This window comes from Alosa alosa, chromosome 20 (assembly GCF_017589495.1).
Source record: "Alosa alosa isolate M-15738 ecotype Scorff River chromosome 20, AALO_Geno_1.1, whole genome shotgun sequence".
NCBI classification, from domain to species: Eukaryota; Metazoa; Chordata; class Actinopteri; order Clupeiformes; family Clupeidae; genus Alosa; species Alosa alosa.
The window spans coordinates 9,346,577-9,365,364 of NC_063208.1; the positions used below are offsets into that span (position 1 = coordinate 9,346,577).

General features: G+C 42.8%; 1 long non-coding RNA gene across 1 annotated transcript in view; it reads right to left on the minus strand.

Annotated features, from left to right (window-relative positions):
- Positions 1–235: 235 nt before the first annotated feature.
- Positions 236–18,788, minus strand: part of LOC125284955 — a 22,215-nt gene continuing 3,662 nt past the window's right edge. Inside the window, exons 2-3 of the long non-coding RNA XR_007191970.1 lie at positions 15,389–15,497; positions 236–1,119 (exon numbers count right to left, since the gene is read on the minus strand). This is a non-coding gene — a long non-coding RNA (uncharacterized LOC125284955). The remainder of the gene's footprint in view (positions 1,120–15,388; positions 15,498–18,788) is intronic.

Consider the following 18,788-nt stretch of genomic DNA (forward strand, 5'->3'; position numbering starts at 1 on the left):
TGTGTTTTTGGGCAACAGGGAATGAGTGGGATACTAATGTTGTCACACACACACAGACACACACACACACACACACACAGACACACAGACACACACACACAAACACAGACACACACACTACACACACACCTACCTAAGTCTGTTAGTCTGGTAGATAGATAAATGGATAATTACATGAATATATAATAAATCAGATAGATTGATAGAATTACATGAAAACAACTCCACCATGAACTTTGAAGAATGAAAAAGCCTTTTATTTTTTGTTTGACACATATAATTCCACTAAATTTGATAAATTCACTATGATGAATTGAGGGAAACATAAAATATAAAACATTAACACAGAACACATGTACTCCAACACAAATCTTCCTGCAGATTTCATAACTCTCTCTCTCACAGCATGTCTATAGCACTGGCTATATAGCCTGACTAAGATGCATCTGAATTCTCACGAGAGGAAGGGGTCGCGACCTTAGACCGTCCTCTCTTTGGTCACGGCCTGAGGCCGGACGATAGGGCCTGTCCCCAATGATGACCCCTTATGTGGGACACTTGTGAGGTCCAGTATACTCTAACTAGGGTGCTCATCTACATCAGATGTGCTGCAGCCACATGGGTATTAGACAGAGACTTTTATTTGTCCTTCATCTCTGAAGGTTGCTGCCAAAATGCATGTGGCCTTGTTCCCAAGGACCTCACCTGTGACCTTACATGACATCACAGGTTAAGGGTCTCAGGGACAAAGAGGCATGCTGGAAGTTGTAGTTCTACTCACATTTCATTCAGTAGAACGGTCGGAAGATTGCATTAGAATCATTCATGTGATCTTTTAGTATTTGCTATCACATGTTGCAGTACACAGTGATATTTATATCTCAATATTCACAAATGATGCGTTGATTCACTTAGTTTACACAAGACAATTGGACAATCACATTGCTAGAGGTGACTACTGGGAAGTCTGACGATTCAGATCGAGACGCCCCACATCTGATTTCCTCTTACCATGTCCCTCGTCGAAAAAGAGGAGTGTCCCGCACCTCAAACCCAAGGAGTTCCAAAATGGCTGGCTGTTTCAAAATGGCTGCTGTCCGACCGGGTCGAACCCTGCATCTGTAGGGAGAAGACAAATGTGTGTTAAAAAGATAATTCGCTCCAACAAGAATCCACACGAACTGCACTGCACCGTCTCACACCCATTGTACCTAGTGCAGACGCTGGAGACTTGGCTTTGGCTCTACAATAGGAAAAAGAGGGGGTAAAGGATTTGTGTGAGAATGCCCCCTAGTGGCAGACAAAGAGCACAGCTGACAGACACCCTGAACTGCCTGAACTCTAGTCTGGGTGAGCAAAAGGACCATTTAAAACCCATACCACACACCGTGTCCCCTTTACCTTCAAAAGTACTGCAAGTAGGTCCATAGACGCCCAATGTCATCACAGAATCTTACAATTGCATAAGGTACACAACCCAAACGTACAACCGATTCAGACAAAGTGTCAGACGCTTGCTTTACCATTTTCTTCTTTGTTGTTCCTTCCCTTTTTGCGCAGCGCAAGTTGCGTTGGGGAACGCTGTAAAGTCAAAGTCGTGCTTATTGCATAAACACCCAACACAGACCCATTTAAGAGGCTAGCATACGATGCACCCACAAAGTCTCCACTTGCCGCTCCTCTGAGCCGAGTCAGAGGCTGAAGCCGAGTCTGGGAGGGGAAAAAAAAACAGAAACGGAAAACTTGTCCTCTTAAATGATGAGGCGAAACTTGACGGCGTGCGCCTCGGAGTGATGGAACATGCATGTGCGCCGCTGCCGCTGTGCTGCTTTGGGTGAAAAAAAAGGAAAATCGGCCACACAGGTGTGAACGAGGAGAGCACATGCTAACACAGATGCTAACGCACGCTAACGTTACCCGCACCAGCACACAAAAGAGCTGAGCACTGCTCGCAGCCCGGCGAGGGGAAACTAGACTCTATCTCCCTCTTCCCTTTTTCTCTCTCTCTCTCCCGTTTTCTCCCTCTCTCCCTCTCTCTGTTTCCCTCTCCCTCTCTCTCTCTCCCTCTCCCTCTCTCTCTCTATCCTCTTTGTCTCTCTGGTCAGGGATCTCTCCCCTGTCCCAGTTTCAGCTCTGCTGTGGCGCTCTGTTGCGAGAGGCATGCAGGAGAGCTGGCAGGGAGAAGGAAGTGTGCAGGAGCGAAGAGGAGGAGAAGAAGAAATAAAGGACAAAAGAAAGAGAGAGAGAGAGAGCGGGAGAGGCAGAGAGAGAGAGAGAGAGAGCTGGCAGAGACGGCCGAGGCAGCTCTCTCTTTTTTCGTCTATGCGTACAATAAAATGATCGCCTTGCAACCCCTTTTCAACACCCCCAACCAAACACACACACACATGCACACACGCACACACATACACACACATGCACACACACACACACAGACACTGTATGCTGGTACACAACGCCACAGCTGTCCCTTCCAATGCTTGCACACAGAGAGCAGACACCAGTCTGAAGACAGCAACACACACACAGACACACACACACACACACACACACACACACACACACACACACACAGACATGCACATGCAAGCATAAACACACAGCATGTCTGCTAACTATCTGCAGAGTCATACACACCCACAGATGCACGCACGTGTGCGCATGGCCATTGATCCGAAGCGTCCCTTGATAAAGGCCAGCTTAATCCATCGGCGGACGAGAGATGAAGCCCCGGCAAAACACCCTCACCGGCCGCCTCGTCTTCCTCCTCTTCCTTTCTCTCAGGGCTGTGCAGTTGGCGAAAAAAAATGAGGCGGCGGGTGGGGGCGGGGGGGGGGGAGGGGAGACCGTCTCCTCTCTCCCTCTTCCTCCCCATCCCTCTCTCTTTTTCTCCCTATATCTCTGTTCTGGTCTCTCTTCATACCTCGCTCTCTCTCTCTCTCTCACACTCTCTTTCTCTCTCTCCCCCTTCTCATCTCTCATCTCCACTCTCTTCCTCCATCCAACCCTGTTTCTCTCCCTCTCTCTCTCTCTCTCTCTCTCCTCTCTCTCTCTCTCTCTCTGCCAGTGACTCCTTCCTCCCGTTGAGTTAGGGAGCTAATACTCCAGGCGATTAGAGAGCAAAGCGGGCAGAGCAGGCAGGCAGTGAGACAGGCAGGCAGTGAGACAGGTATGCAGTGAGACAGGCAGGCAGTGAGACAGGTGCGTGTGTTCGCAATCGTGCCACCACAGCCATGGCTGACGCTCTGTCGCTGTCTCTGATCCCACTCAAATCTGTGTCAACTTCCATGTCATGCAGAGAGCACCAACAGCACATGCACACACACACACACACACACACACACACACACACACACACGTATACACATACAGGCACATAGATATGGAGAATATACTTCATATAGGTTACAGACCAGAAAAGGCACGGGTGTTATGATAAAATCCAGAAAGTCGGGTAAAAAACGCAAGACATACACACACTCACACACACACACACAACACACACACATACTAAAGACCTATATACTAGGATATAGACAATAACTCCCTTCACCCTTTTTTCTCTCTCTCTCTCTCTCTCTCTCTCTCTCTCTTACACACACATGCACACATACACACACAAACACACACACACACACATGCGCTACCATCCTGTCCCAGCCTCCATGGCTCTGCTTCTTACCCAGCGTTCCTCATCAACATTTATCTCTCTGTCCTGCTCTTCCCCTACCCCCCTTCATCCGAGGCACAATCATACACATCCCACCCCCACCCCCCACACATCCCGAGGTGTGACGTTTTGTCTCGCGCGTTCCACACATTTTCTGCATGGTGTGTTTGTGTGTGTTTGTGTGTGTCTCTGTGTGTGTCTCTGTGTGTGTGTGTGTGTGTGTGTGTGTGTGTGTGTGTGTGTGTGTGTGTGTGTGTTGATGTGTGTGTGTGTGTGCGTGTGTGTGTGTGTGTGTGTGTGTGTGTGTGTGTGTGTGTATGTGTGTGTGTGTGTGTGTGTGTGTGTGTGTGTGTGTGTGTGTGTGTGTGTGTGTGTATCTGAGAAGGGAAGAGAATGAATGTGAAAGGACCTCTGCAAACAGAGAGGGCAGCTCTGTATTCCTCGCATTCTCTTTCTCTTTCTCTCACACACACACACACACACACACACACACACACACAGCGGACAGATTGAAGGGGAGCAGGAGAGAGAGAGAGGGATGGAGGGCAGACAGAGAGAAAGAGAGATAGAGGGGGGATCAAATCCTCACAATGATATAAGGTCATTACAGGTGAATAATTCTGATTCTCCTCTTCTGTCTATTGCACAGAGATTCCCAATCCATCTCTCATTCAAACAATAAAAAGTACTTTACTTAAAACTAAATGTGTCTAAATGCTAAATGCATCTACCCATGGACCACTGCCAGGCACTAAAAACATCTCCAATGGCCACAACAGCATTATGAATTGACCCATCTAGCTGTCTAGTCAGCACTTGGAACCAATCTATAATGCCCTCACATGAAGCAGTAACAAAACCGCACAGGCACCTCCAAGGGCTGAATCGTGCCGAACTCTCCGAACTCTCTGTCACCCAAAGTCTGCGGTCCCTCACCAGTAAAATCCCACCCTCAGCCAAACTGAGATCAGTGGGGTGGGCTGGAGTGTGAATGGGGGGGTCGCTTTGTCGCTTTGGGGTAGTTTTTGTTCGCCAGCTGTTGGCAGCATCAGATTAGAAGGGAGAAGCAGAAGCGCTACAAATGGCGACGACGGGGCTCCTAGTCCTGCTGCCACTATGGCCGCACAGACACAGTTGAGCACGGCTCCTCCCCCATCTCCCGCCCCCACAGCTCTTCCCGCTGGGAACTCTGGGATTTGTAGTTTTATAACCACTTCCACATCTGCTCAGACATGCAAGTCATTCTGCACAAAGGCCCGAGGGCTATAAGGGACCATGATGCTGCTAGAATCATAAAAATGATGGTTTAAAAGGCAGATATTGAAGAAATATGAATAATAATCATTCAATTTAAATTATGGAATGTAAATGAAATTTTACAAAAGTAAAAGGAGCACAAGAGAGAGTCATGAACAACCCAAATGGCTACAGCAGCAATAAAATATGTTAGTGCAATGTTAACTTGTAGGGTTCCCTTACCTAACGTTACTTGGAAGAAGGACTTGAATAAAGTACTAATCACAGCATCTTTTGTTTCAATTTATTATCACAAAGCAAGAACATCAGAGTAAATGGTTCATTTATTCTAACTAGGGGATTGAATTATGCTTGCTCAGCGATCCTACATTCATTAATTAACATAAACAAACCATAAACCTTGATAGTCTTGCTGTGCTCACAGATGTTGGCTAAAGGAACCTGTAAGCACATCCACGCAGAGACATTTGAAAAATGAACCTTCATGATGGATAGGCAGAACAGAAGGATTAAAGAGCGCTGAAGCCTCACGGAAGCGAGATGTAGAACAAACAATGAGACGCGCTGTAGAACTGAGAATGTGCTGCTAACACAAAGGCTTTTTCTCTTATGGGATGACTGTGACAGTGGAGGATTTCTTTTGTGAGCGTCTCTGTCTCTCGTTCTCCCAGTCATTTTGTGTGTGTGTGTGTGTATGTGTGTGTATGTGTGTGTGTGTGTGTGTGTGTGTGTCTGAAGAAAAGAGCAGAGGCAGGCACAGATTGCTGATACCCCCCACTCTGCCCCACCACCCCCTCGCCCCATGCCACCACCCCCCCACCCCCAATCTTACGGAGTGCAGCAACGCAATGCGGATCCTGGCTGCCTTAGCCACTTGCCAGACACAGGGGGCGGGGGTGTGGGGTTGCAGACGCACACACACACACAACTACACACCCAGACTGAGCTCCCAGACATACACACACACACACACACACACACACACACACACACACACACACACACACTGGCTCTCTATCTCGGCGATATGACAGCGGCCACACACATGCTAGACTGCTCGGCGATTGCAACCAAGACAACGCACCCACTTGAGTGAACTGTTTGAAGTCCCTGTGCCAGCTATGCGACTTACGGCCCGGGAAGACAAAAGGCGACCAAAATAAATAAAGGGAGGAGAATACAAAGACAGATGAGGTGTTCGCTACACACCATAAATCACCGTTAGCTTCGCTTTCTTTCTTCTTTCTTTTTTTGGTCGTTGAGATGGTTGGAAATGTTCTATTTTTGTCACAGCTGTCCAGTGACAGCCTGATGCTCAGTTCTTCCCTCTTAATGCTTAACCCCAATCCCGATGCTCAATGCTCTCTCTGTGAGTGCTATATATAACATATATTTATGCTATATATATATACAGTATGTAATGCAGTTAAATAAATACTGATGCCTTGATCAGTCTCTGTAGCTGTGCCTTTACGCTGATGACTGATGTCCATATGTCCTCGTGCTAATGTACATTTGCCCTTAGCAAATACCTTTTTATAAAAACCCTTATCATCTCTATGCTTCAACAATTAGGTTGTATGGTCAGACACCGTCAAGGAGAAAAACTGCAAGCCAGAAAAATCCATTTCTGTTTGACTGTTAAATGTCTTCTTAAACTGGACTGTGTGGACTGATGTGTGATTCCTAGTGATCGCCATCATTGTATCATGAGTCACATACTGCTGTCTTGAAAGTTACACTGATGCTTAAAACACTGTACTATAGAAGGATAATGATTTTAGAAAGATTTAAATGCGAAAAGATTTTAAAGTGTCTACCTATTACAGATTTCAGTAGAAGAACTTCCATAAGGAAAAGGCTGTAATGTTTGTTGTATGCTGATGTTCGGGGCCAGTATTCTTATAGAGATGCCCTTGCCCTATGCCAGTGGCAGGAAGCCAACATGCCTTGTGTTGGTGGACTTGTGCTCTGCCCTCTGGCTAATGGCCCTGTGCAGCTTTTGATAACTAATTGCATAAGCACAGGGCGAGCTGTGGATTTCTGCATTCCCAAAGCTCTCGGATGGCCTTGACCCATCAACCCACTCTCCTTTGAAGAGAAAGCGTCTGCGCTTTCCCCCTGCTCTGAAAAGCAGCAGGGCTTCTGAAGAAGCTGCTAATTGTCCAGGAGCCCACGTCTGCATAATAGACTCCTCTGCTGTAATGGAGACCTTCGAGTTCAGATTCACCATCATGTGTGAAAGAGGAATTAAGTGGCACAGACACCAAGACGAAATGAAATGCATCATACACAATGGAATAATTCAATGCCATAATGCTGATTGATGTACAACCCAGTTTGAAATAAACACAAGGGCCTCAGGATTATTGGGGATACAGGATTATCTGCTAGATGCCCCCACCCCCCACCCCCTGACCATACATACATACTTGTAAACAAACACAAAAGTACTGTCAATAATTCAGAAAGTAAATCTATTTCATACACTTTGGAATGAATGCAAGTTCCAATTTCTGATTGCTTCCTAGCCCATTAAACAGTGTGGGACCAGAGAGGAGAAATAGCACTGGACATTTTTTGATGCTATCCTACGGTTGCTGAGTGACATCCAAATGAGTTGACGGTCATGTTCAATATTAAGAGACCCCCTGCAAATTTCAATATGACCATCAACTCATTTGAATGTCACTCTGCATGACATCAGAAAAATGCGCAGTTGTCTCCCGACCTGTATAGTTTATCAAATTCTGTTTGACATGGTGATCACAAGTTTTATGTTTACGAAGCATGTGTAATCTATTGAAAACAAAATCATTGGCCAAAGCCTGCAATGGATTTGTGTGATACAAGGTGACTGACAGTCAGTAGATGCTAGCAATCTTAGTAAATGCTAGCAAGTTACATGTAAAAAAAATCAATTTGCTTGGATTGTTACGCTCTGGGGATGTTAAATTCTGGTGAAGCTTACTTTAAAGTGACTTATGCTGGCAAGTACATTTCCTCTAAAAAATTACCTCTAAAAAACAATTTTTTTCCTGCTACAAAAAATAAATCTTCATCGAAGGCCAAACATAAAGCCCAAGGTCTGCTACAGCAGTGTTTCTCAAACCTTTTCAGACCAAGGACCACTTAACCAATAAAAAATAACCTCATTCAAGTACAAGTAGACCTACTTCAACAGTATATTACACTATAGGCAGGGGCGCAGCTACCCATTTTTGAGGGGGTATGCAACAACAAATTTGGCGCACCAAAAAAAAAAAAAAAAAAAAACAACTAAAGTAAAACAAAAGGCCAATAATGTATTACATATTATTATTTTTTAAGAAATTCTGCCGATTTGAACTTGAAGTATTGTAAAATGTCGCATTGTCACTGTAAGAGAGTCTAAACGGTTCTCATAACGTCCTTTTGCCAGCTGTTGCTCACAAAGGATAAGGCTGATCCAACTCTAGCCTTTGTTTGCGCCACATTGACAGCACAATATTAAGTTATTACAAGGAGTCTTCATTGTTAGGAAATGGAAACATGTAATGAGTTGTTGCTAGTGAGACATTTCTGTTTGCAGTTTGTCATTAAAAGTGCAGTATGAGCATGGTAACCACCTAGCTATCTGAATGGAATAGGCTGTGTTTCAATCGGCATATGCTTAGCAAACTCTAGTTTGTCTGGTAACATGAATAACATGAACATGAAACGTGTGCCTCCAAGTACAGACGTCACACTTTAAATCCTACCTGTTGCTTTTCACCATCCACTTATTTAACTGCTGTCGCATCCCTTGACATGCCATCTCATTTTCTCTTTCTTTTTCTATTTTTAGCCCCCAACAGCTTTTTTGCTTTATTTCTTTTTCCATAGACGAAAACTCACTACTCGTACCTGCTCACTCAGCGCTCACGGCGCTCCCACTCCCTCTTCTATGTCAAAATTCTATGATAGAATCTTATGAGATAGGGCGCCTACTCTAGTCTGTTAGTGTTCTAAAATGTTATTTAACATTGAGGAAATGCAGAAATGATTTAGCAACGTACAACAGTAGCTACATATAGAATATACCAAATATAGTATTATTATTATTATTATTATTACCATCGCGTTGGCGCCCCCTTGGTGCTCGCCCCATTTCAACAACTTTTTTGCCCTGCCTATTGTCTTCAACAACCCGATTGTCTTTGCACCTTGCTTATTGTGTCAGAGGATTCATATGATTTAAACTGGCACAGTTTACATAGGCAGTGTTGCATAACTGTTTCCATGACATTGCTTAAAATATCTACACTTGTTTGTTTTCAATTCTACCATTGCTAAGTAGGCTATTTTGACAGTTGTCATTGCAAGAAAGCATGATAAATTTGTTTGTATGCACCATCTTGTTGAAGTTGGTATTGTAGCCTACACTAGGCCTATGGCAGATAGCTACACCAAGTAGGTTATTCATGCGATTTTAGTAGTTTAAATGTATACTGAAATACCAATTTAATTTCATTGACTGAGATAGCACAGCTCCAAATTCCCCCCACACACAGTCCTCTGACACCTTGCAAGGTGGAAGGTTTAAAATGAAAAGGGTTTTCCATCAAACCACCACCTAGCTGCACTTTTCATGAGAACTTCAAGGCTCTTCATTGAACATGCCTTACAAGACCATATGAATAACATTCCAAAACAACCCTTGACTTTACTGGTGCTGGACTGTCAATGTCACATGCCAACAGTACAATCCCAGTGAGTAATGGCAATACTTTCAATGGGGAATGCATGCGTTGCAATGCATGTGTTATGAATCGTGCAAAAATACACTATTGGACAAAACGCCCTGATGTATAGCAAAGAACTTTTTCACCATATTGAGAAAACTTCTTCTCAAACAAAAACATGATGTGGTTCCCTGAACCTTGGGTAAGTCAATGTAAATTTCACCTTCAACATTCCACTACTACAAAAAGCTTTCGCCTTAACTAACTTTTCACCCAAGGCTTTTTATTCAGTGTAGTCCCAGTATTTCAGTGGCTCATATAGTTTTGCAAAGACAAAATCTGCCCTCCAATGTTGACATAGAAATACAACTACGTATAACTATTGCGCTTAAAGTACCAAGAAAACCCTGAGGAGGCCAAGTACAGCTTATCATGATTGTTGCTTGTGATAGATAAAAGAAACATCAATTCTTTATTTTGTCATATTTGTTCAGACGAAGATATTTGATAAGTTGAAGTGTAGGTGTGGTGAGTTACATCACTTTTACATTTATTGGCACCCCTGGTGAAGATGAGTAAAAAGAGTTAAAAAAAATATTTTTTTAACAGAACCTTTTTGTCTTAAAGGAGAACAAATATAGTCTAGGAAAAAAATCCCCCAAAACACACATGCCACAATTATTGTTTTAGAGTCTTGGATGAGGCAGTTACAAAAAATATTTTTTAACAGAACCTTTTTGTCTTAAAGGAGAACAAATATAGTCTAGGAAAAAAATCCCCCAAAACACACATGCCACAATTATTGTTTTAGAGTCTTGGATGAGGCATTTAGTTACATCACTTTTACATTTATTGGCACCCCTGGTGAAGATGAGTAAAAAGAGTTTAAAAAAAAAAAAATTTTAGATTATGATAAAAAAAGAAAAGGCAATAGACCTCTAAAGTTCACCTACAAAAAAGCTACAATCTTTGCCCATATAAGGACATCCAGTATCTTGAGATTTTTCCTATGGGAAAATAACATGGGGATTTTGAATTATCGCACCTGTTAAACCGGGGACGAAGAAATCGGAAATGCAAACGTTTTGCTCTACACAATTTTGTCCTCTGCCTTCGAGTGGATATTGTGATCTCCGGTACGTTAAGACGGCACACTTTGATTTTTGGTACCCCAGAGCTAACTTGCAATGCAACTTGAAATAGGTAGCCTTAATTAACACCCGGATCTCCCTATGGGAGGTTTGGTTCCTCTTTGTAGGCGAACTTCAGAGCTCTATAAGGACTTTGATAGAGGTCACCTCTGATGCTTTGTTTCTAGACTTCGTGGCCCTAGGATGCTACTTTTATTTGTATCTCACCAACACTGATCCTTAGAGGATTTTTCCCCTCTCTTACCATTTTCTTCACTGTGCATAGGAACAAGACACAGGTCCTTTCCCAAACAAGTTTTCAACCGTACCATTTTATTAGAATTTCTTAATTATTGTTCTAACTGTAAATTTGGGCATTTTCAGACAAGTATCTGTCTATTTACTGACTTGAGGTCAATACACTTTCCTCTTTCCACTTTGAATTGTAAATTATTTTATTTTTCCCATGTTGGAGAATGACTGGGGTGTTTAAGGTCTGTGTGACAGAGATCATGGATTACTGGTTGAACGTTCCTAAAAGCACTTTAAATACCTTAAAGAGGTTGAATAAATTAATAAATAAATTCAGTTACATTTTGTTTATAAGATTTTCTAGGGGTGCCAAAATGGTGATTTTGTAAAAAAAATATTTATTTCTTTACATGGATATTTTTTTTCTCAGAATACATTTGCTTACCTTCAAGATTGGATTTTCCCTCATTGTGTTACTAGGATAAAACACCAGAGGATGATTTTGTATACCTGTTCTACCAAGGATGCCAATAAATGTTGAGGGTGCTGTACCAATCAATCAATCATTACTAGATCGGAGAGTTAACATCATGTACACTGGGGAACCAAATGAGCTTTACTGATCCCCTTGCGTGTGAAAACGCTGACCTATCTGACCCCTCGCTGTGTACTACTCACCTGGCCTGAGGCATCCTGCTCATGATGACGTTCTGGTGACACCCGCAGGGAAAGCTAGAAGGTTGTACAGTTAACTCCAGGCTGTTTATGATGCGAAACCATACAACCAACTACCTCAAGCTGCAGGGCACACTGTCAGTGGGACCAGCAGGACAAGACTGACTCTCCCTCTCTCTCAGTACCACACAGATCCATCAATGGGAAGATAAGATCAGTTAGAAATGATTTTGCCCTCACTTTACTCTATAAGATGGTTTTCATGGACAACAGTGTCTGCAAAACATTTGCTTTTGGAAGTCACATCGTTCAAATAGCAATGTCAGATGTTCACAGTGTATTTGTGATGGTTAACAGCATATCTAAAACAACAATGAAAACATAAAACGGATAGATAGTCTAATTGAAAACATGTGCATGTTTGAGTCCAATTTTATTTCTATTGTATTGAAATGTTGAATACGATTTAGCTAGAGTAGTTCACATGTCAGCAACAGACAAAAATGAGATGCAAAAGACATGGTTGAATGAACAAATAAATATTGATATGCTGGCACATCAAGACCTTCATGATTTTTAGCGATATGATGCTGACACTTACTGTAAGTGTGATTATCTCGTCATTAGGCAGTTCCACACATTTGTACTTGGTTGGCTGAATCTCAAATTCGATGTCAACCTGTTAAATTATGACATGACTTGCCAAAAGATATGCTGTGACTAAATATATCTTGTCAGCACTTTTAAACAATGGGGGGAAAGCTCTGTTGTCTCTCAACGGAGGACTGTCTAGACACATGATAAATAAGATCCCCCTGGTGGCATGTTGCAGACATGGCATCTGCCAGTTGGCCTCAAGCTGAGGACTGTCTCCTTCTGGTGTCCTAGCCTCTTTAAAGGACCTTCTGTGCTGGTTTGTGTGTATTGTTTCTGACCTATTTTAGCTAAGAGTCATCCCAAGGAAATGTTTTTTTCTCTCTCTTCCATTGCTAGATGTAGCTCCTATATTTGGGGGAAATTGATAGGCCTAGCCTGTTTAATCCACCAAACTTCATACATTTTGCTATTCTTGGTTGCCTTTGGTGAGCTAGCTAGAAATAAATAAACAAAGCAAAACTGTAGAAAGAGTACAAAACTGTAGAAACAGTAGAAATTGTTAAAATAGTTACTTCGCATGGATTAGATGTCAATGCTAAGTGCTGAGGTGTTAGCATATTGGGCTCAGTGTACTATCTCTACATACCCCTTTTGTCTGCAAATATTGCTGATCCTGTGGCTACTAGGTACCCTTGAGTCCAAGCCGCAGGCAGAAACAGATGTTCCCTTTCAGACTGAGCGCACGTTTTAGCTAACCCACATGGCGCATTATGCCTTTTTTCCGCTTCTCTACGAGCCTTGTGATGAACCATTAGCTTTGCAACACTCCAGCTAAGCTAACATTTCTGAGATGTTCAGCTGCATGTGCTTAATATTTAGCCTTGCTAAGCTCTCTCCTTAATAACATATAATAATTTCAGTCTCTCAGCCTTGCTATTATCCCACAGAAGCAAACCCACAAACTTCTCCGAACAACCTTTGGCGACGGCGCTAACTCATCCGGTGTGCTAACTTTGTCCTGAATGTTTCTTTGGTAACTGGTCACTCAACACATTGAGCAGAAAGGCTTTTGAAACGTTGCCATAGCAATCAGAGAGGTGCTTTGCCCCCCCCAACTCCACTTTCCTCCATTCATTTGGATGGTACCCAAATACCAACCTCCTTTTCACCTTCGTTCATCTTGTCCGGTTGTTCGTTGCCCCCTTCAGTGTTCTCTCTGTCTCGCCTTCATTCTCTCCCCACCTCAACATTCTTTTTTTTTTTATCTCCAAACTCGCCTTTCGCACTCTTTATTTGGAGTTGTTAATTCTGTTTCTTTGGGACTGTCTCTTGACAGAGCCTTCACCAGGGCACTATCTTTTCCCTTTCCTCTCCTTCCACCCGAGATCGGCTCCTCCTCCCCTCCTCCAATGTCTTCTCTCATTCGCAGTCCAATCACGACTGACTGCGGCATGGTTGTGCCAATGCCAGCTCTCTGCCAGCATTTGTGTGTGTGTGTGCGTGTGTGGGTGTGTGTGGGTGTGTGTGTTCCAGTATGGCGTGCCAGCATGGTGTTGCTCTCCAGACAGACAGGCATAAAGGTCGGACGATCGGTTGAGCCAGTCCCTCCCCTCCCCTCCCCACCACAACACCCTGGTAATGAGGGAAATCTCTCCAACAACAAATTCCACTTTCCGCCAAATTTCGCCAGGAATCTTTTCACTGTGAATACATTAGCCCAACTCCATTTGATTTCCTCGGTACAATTTTGTGCTAGAGCCTCCTGTGGTGTCTCTGGTCATAAGGCCGATCCTACTCAAACAAAACAGCACTGTGACTCTCGGAACTCGGATTTGCTCTCGGAACTCCAGAGTTGGAGACGGAACCCCATTCCCACACTCCAAATTCTGTGAGTTCCGGAGAACGAGTGAGACTATCTGTGGCTGTCCCCAAACTCCGCCCCCCATTTCAACCTTATTTACAAAAGAAGCAAATAGGGTGTTACCATGGGAACACGCTGCCTGGCAACCTAGCTGGCTTGGCGATATGCCCAGCAGTTGCTAGGGCACTGTTTTCAGTGGCTCCTGGGTGCTGTGCCAGCTGTGTGTGTGTGTGTGTGTGTGTGTGTGTGTGTGTGTCTCACACAACATGTATGTCTAAGCATGCAGAATTGTGACAATGTGTATGTGTGAGAGAGAAAGAAAGTGTGTGTGTGTGTGTGTGTGTGTGCTAATGTGTGGGTATTGGTGTGACTGTGTGAATGTCTGCAACTCTGAATGTATAAATACATGTGTGTTTGTGTGTGTGTGTGTGTGTGTGTGTGTGTGTGTGTGTGTGTGTGTGTGTGTGTGTTTGTGTGTGTGTGTGACAATTCATGATGTGTGACAGTGTGTGTGTGTGCAAGAGAGTCAAAGTCAAACTGTGTGTGTATTAAAAAGTGAGAGAGTGTGTGTGTGTGTGTGTGTGTGTGTGTGTGTGTGTGTGTGTGTGTGTGAGTGGTTGCATATGCCTAGTGCTTTTGAGTTCAGATGCACTGCAGTGAACAGAAACCCCGAGAGAGCCTCTAATCAGAGAAGTAGAGCAGGCCACCATTTTCCTGTGGAACCCCTGAACTTGTGTGCTGGCAACACAGATGCCAACCCTTCTGGCCCACTCACAAATATGTACATGCACACACACACACACACACACACACACACACACACACACACACACACACATACACACACACACATGTACACACACACACACACACACACACACACACACAGACAAATGTGCGTATGCATACACACATGGACGTACACACCCAAAAACACAAGTCTCTTGATCACATTTGCGTAATCATCCTAATTTCCACATGTTCAAACACTTGCAAATGCATAACCAAACATATGCAGATTACTCCACAACCGCAAATACATCCACATCCACAAACAGACAAGGCAGCACTTGCTATAACAGCAGGACTGCACTAGTAGAGAGGCCTGAGAGGAGATATTAAGATTGACAGAGAGAGACAGAGAGAGAGAGAGAGAGAGAGAGAGAGATAGAGAGAGCGATAAAGAGGTATAATGACGGAACATTCAACAAAGTTGACTGAAATAGAAAACATAGTGTCTTACCTCACGTTAAGCATGTGGACCACAGATTCAACAGGTATAGAACACATGTGGACCACAGATTTCCTAAAATGAACAGAAAGAACAGGAAGAGAGGGAAGGACAGACAGAGCTAGAGAGAGAGAGAGAAAAGAAGGGAGGAAAAGACAGAAAAGAAGAGAGAAAGAAAGAAGGAATGAAATGTAGATGAGATCAATATCAGTGCATCAAGCAGTCTTTTAATTACTGTAACTCATTATCCCATCAGCTGAGATTGTGTTTCCCATTCGATTGTGGAGAGAGGCAGCAGCACAATAGAGGCAGTTCTGAGGCTCCATCTTCCCAGAACGGAAACTATAGTATACTAATCTTTGAGTATTTTCGGACAAATTATTAATCTAATCTTTTAGGAATACTATTGATATTATAAGTATAAGTATATATACTCTTTTGATCCCGTGAGGAAAATTCTCTCTCTGCATTCATCCCAATCCGTGAATTAGTGAAACACACAGTGAGGTAAAGCACACACTAATCCCGGTGCAGTGAGCTGCCTGCAACAACAGCGGCGCTCGGGGAGCTGTGAGGGGTTAGGTGCCTTGCTCAAGGGCACTTCAGCCATTCCAACTGGTCGGGGTTCGAACCAGCAACCCTCCGGTTACAAGTCCGAAGCGCTAACCAGTAGTTCATGGTCAGTAATCAGTAGTCCACGGCTGCCCTAAGAATCTTATAGTATTTGGGACATACTATAAAACTGTACTATAGGAACATTACAGAGGGCAAAGATATTATAGAGGTATTACATTACACACATTACATTACATTACATTACATTACATTTGGCTGACACATTTTTAACCAAAGCGACTAACAACATGGTAAACAGTTTAAGCTTTTTAAAGCAATTCTCTCAACAATTCTAGGACATTTCTTGGACAATTAAAAAAAGCTGTAGTACAATAAGAATAAGTGCATCAGTGAGTGTTGTTTTTAAACAACCGAGAGTCAGTTCTAGTCAGGTGGTAAGTGCTAGGATCAGCAAGACTAGTTGTAAGTAGTGCTATGAGAGGAGAGGTTCTCTGAAGAGCTGGGTCTTCAGGAGTTTTTTGAAGATGGAGAGGGATGTCCCTGTTCTAGAAAGACCTTGTGGTAGCATATTGTATGCCTGTATGAGGGCATTCAAGTAAGTGGGAGCAGAACCGGAGACTACTTTGTAGGCAAACATTAGAGTCTTGAATTTGAATTAAATTTGATTACAGAACATCACAGAAGTATTATACACTATAATAGAGCTACAATAGAAGTATTATACACTATAATAGACACTATAATAGAGCTACAATAGAATAGAGCTAAAATAGAAATAGTATAATCGTATAGTATTACTACTATAGTACGTATAGTATAATCGTATAGTATTACTATACTGTAATCGTATAGTATTACTATACTAGTTCCTTTTTGTAAGGTTCAACTAAGCAGATCACTGTGCGTCAGCTGAAGCAGAGAAGCACAAATGAAGCAGCTCTGAGGCTAGAGTCCTCTCAGGTTCCATCTTACTGTAACTAAGCAGACAGCTGTTTTCTCAGATACATCAACAGCAATAAAGACAGTGATATACACACACATAAATCTCAAATTCTTCCGAGATTGAGTTGATAAACTTGAGATCTAGACGGTGCCACAGAAAGCACGAGGGGATTGGACCACTGCAGAACAGGCGGCGCGCTGGTGTTACGCTGAATGGTTTGATGGGCGATCAACTGGCCAACTGTTTTGCCACAGTAAAAACACTTTTTTTTAAATACATTTCAATCAAGCAATCAATCAATCAGTCAATCAATTTATTGTTTATAGTGCAGTATCACCATGCAAAATGGTCTTAATTACACACACACTACAAACTAAAATTATATAAGACAAAATAATTTAATTTGTTGGATCTGTGAGAGTGTTTGGTAGAACCATGTGTTACCATCACCAATATGAGTGAGACTCCCAGCAAGCATGCATAAGCTACTAATGACAATGTATGCATGACACCACTGTGATTGACTCTGGATAAAACCATCTGCTAAACGAATAAATGTAAATGTATCATTAATGCTTTGCTTTGGTTGTTCATTCATACTCATAAACGGTTTCATTTGCCGCATTGTAATTTCCATTAAGGCTTTAAGTGGCATGCTGCCCTGTGCTGTAGATAATTCTAGCGTGTGCTAAACGCTATGCTAGTAGGAATCAGCAGGTGTACGGCAGCAGAAGTCCCACAAACAAAGGCCCTTCTCAGGATAATATGACACCACCGCCACGGGGCCAAGCTGAGCAGTGCACGATCGCACAGGCGCACAAAGAGAAACACAAAGCTAGTTAGGACATACAGTGAGACAAGTGCGATGAATTATGTATTTATAACGCCGAAAACGACAACACCACGTGCTGAATTATAAATATCTGTGTCGTCAAAGCAAGAAGATGTTTGTCAAAATGATGTGTGCATGTGAGTAAGTGTGTGTGTGTGTGTGTATCTTGGAGAAGTTACATATGTGTGCTTAAGATAAAATGTGTGTGTGTGTGTGTGTGTGTGTGTGTGTGTGTGTGTGTGTGTGTGTGTGTGTGAGTGAATTCAGAAGTGTGTGAATTCACATCATTATAAGTGGGTGACTCCTAACTGCTTTCGGAGAGCAGAAACAGGAAAGGACTCATCTGTATGCAGCTAGGCCTTCATTATTCATAGTTCGTATTCCGGAAAATTACAATATTTCAAATGTCACATTTGATCACTGCAATTTCTGTCTATCCATCATAGTTATCAGGGATGGATTTCCCCCTCAAAGCACACATTTGCACCTTAGTCAGTCTTTCTGCAAAGTGTGCATGTGAATGTCATGCATGAGTATGTGTATGGGAGGTGGGGATAGAGAGAAAGAGGACACCGTAGAAACAGTGTTCAGAATTGAGAACTTGTTTTGTTGCATTTTTGCAAAGGTGTTTCCAGGTTCGGTTCCAGAATAGAACTTTGGTTTCCGTGTCAACAGGCCAGTACTGTGCTTTTTAAAAACAATGATGACATGGCCCATGACATTCAATCCCTAGAGAGAGATCTATCTATCTATAAGGCTCCGATTCAATCCAATCATGTTTCATTCTCTGTAAAGTCATTCTCAAATAAAGAGATGCTAAATGATAGCAACCTTAAGCAGGACAAGTGAGAATTTCTATTTGCCCAAACCATGCACGTTTCGCTGATGCTGAAAAATAAATATTTTTAAAATAAATATCTATTGGTTTTATCTTGCCTCGCAGTGCCAGAGACTTTATAATCGTATTGTTTAGTTGTTGGCTATACATGAAGGGTTCAGATGCAAAAGCCTCTAAATGCCACCTACAGTATGTCAAAAATGAGATAAAGATGGTGAGGGGA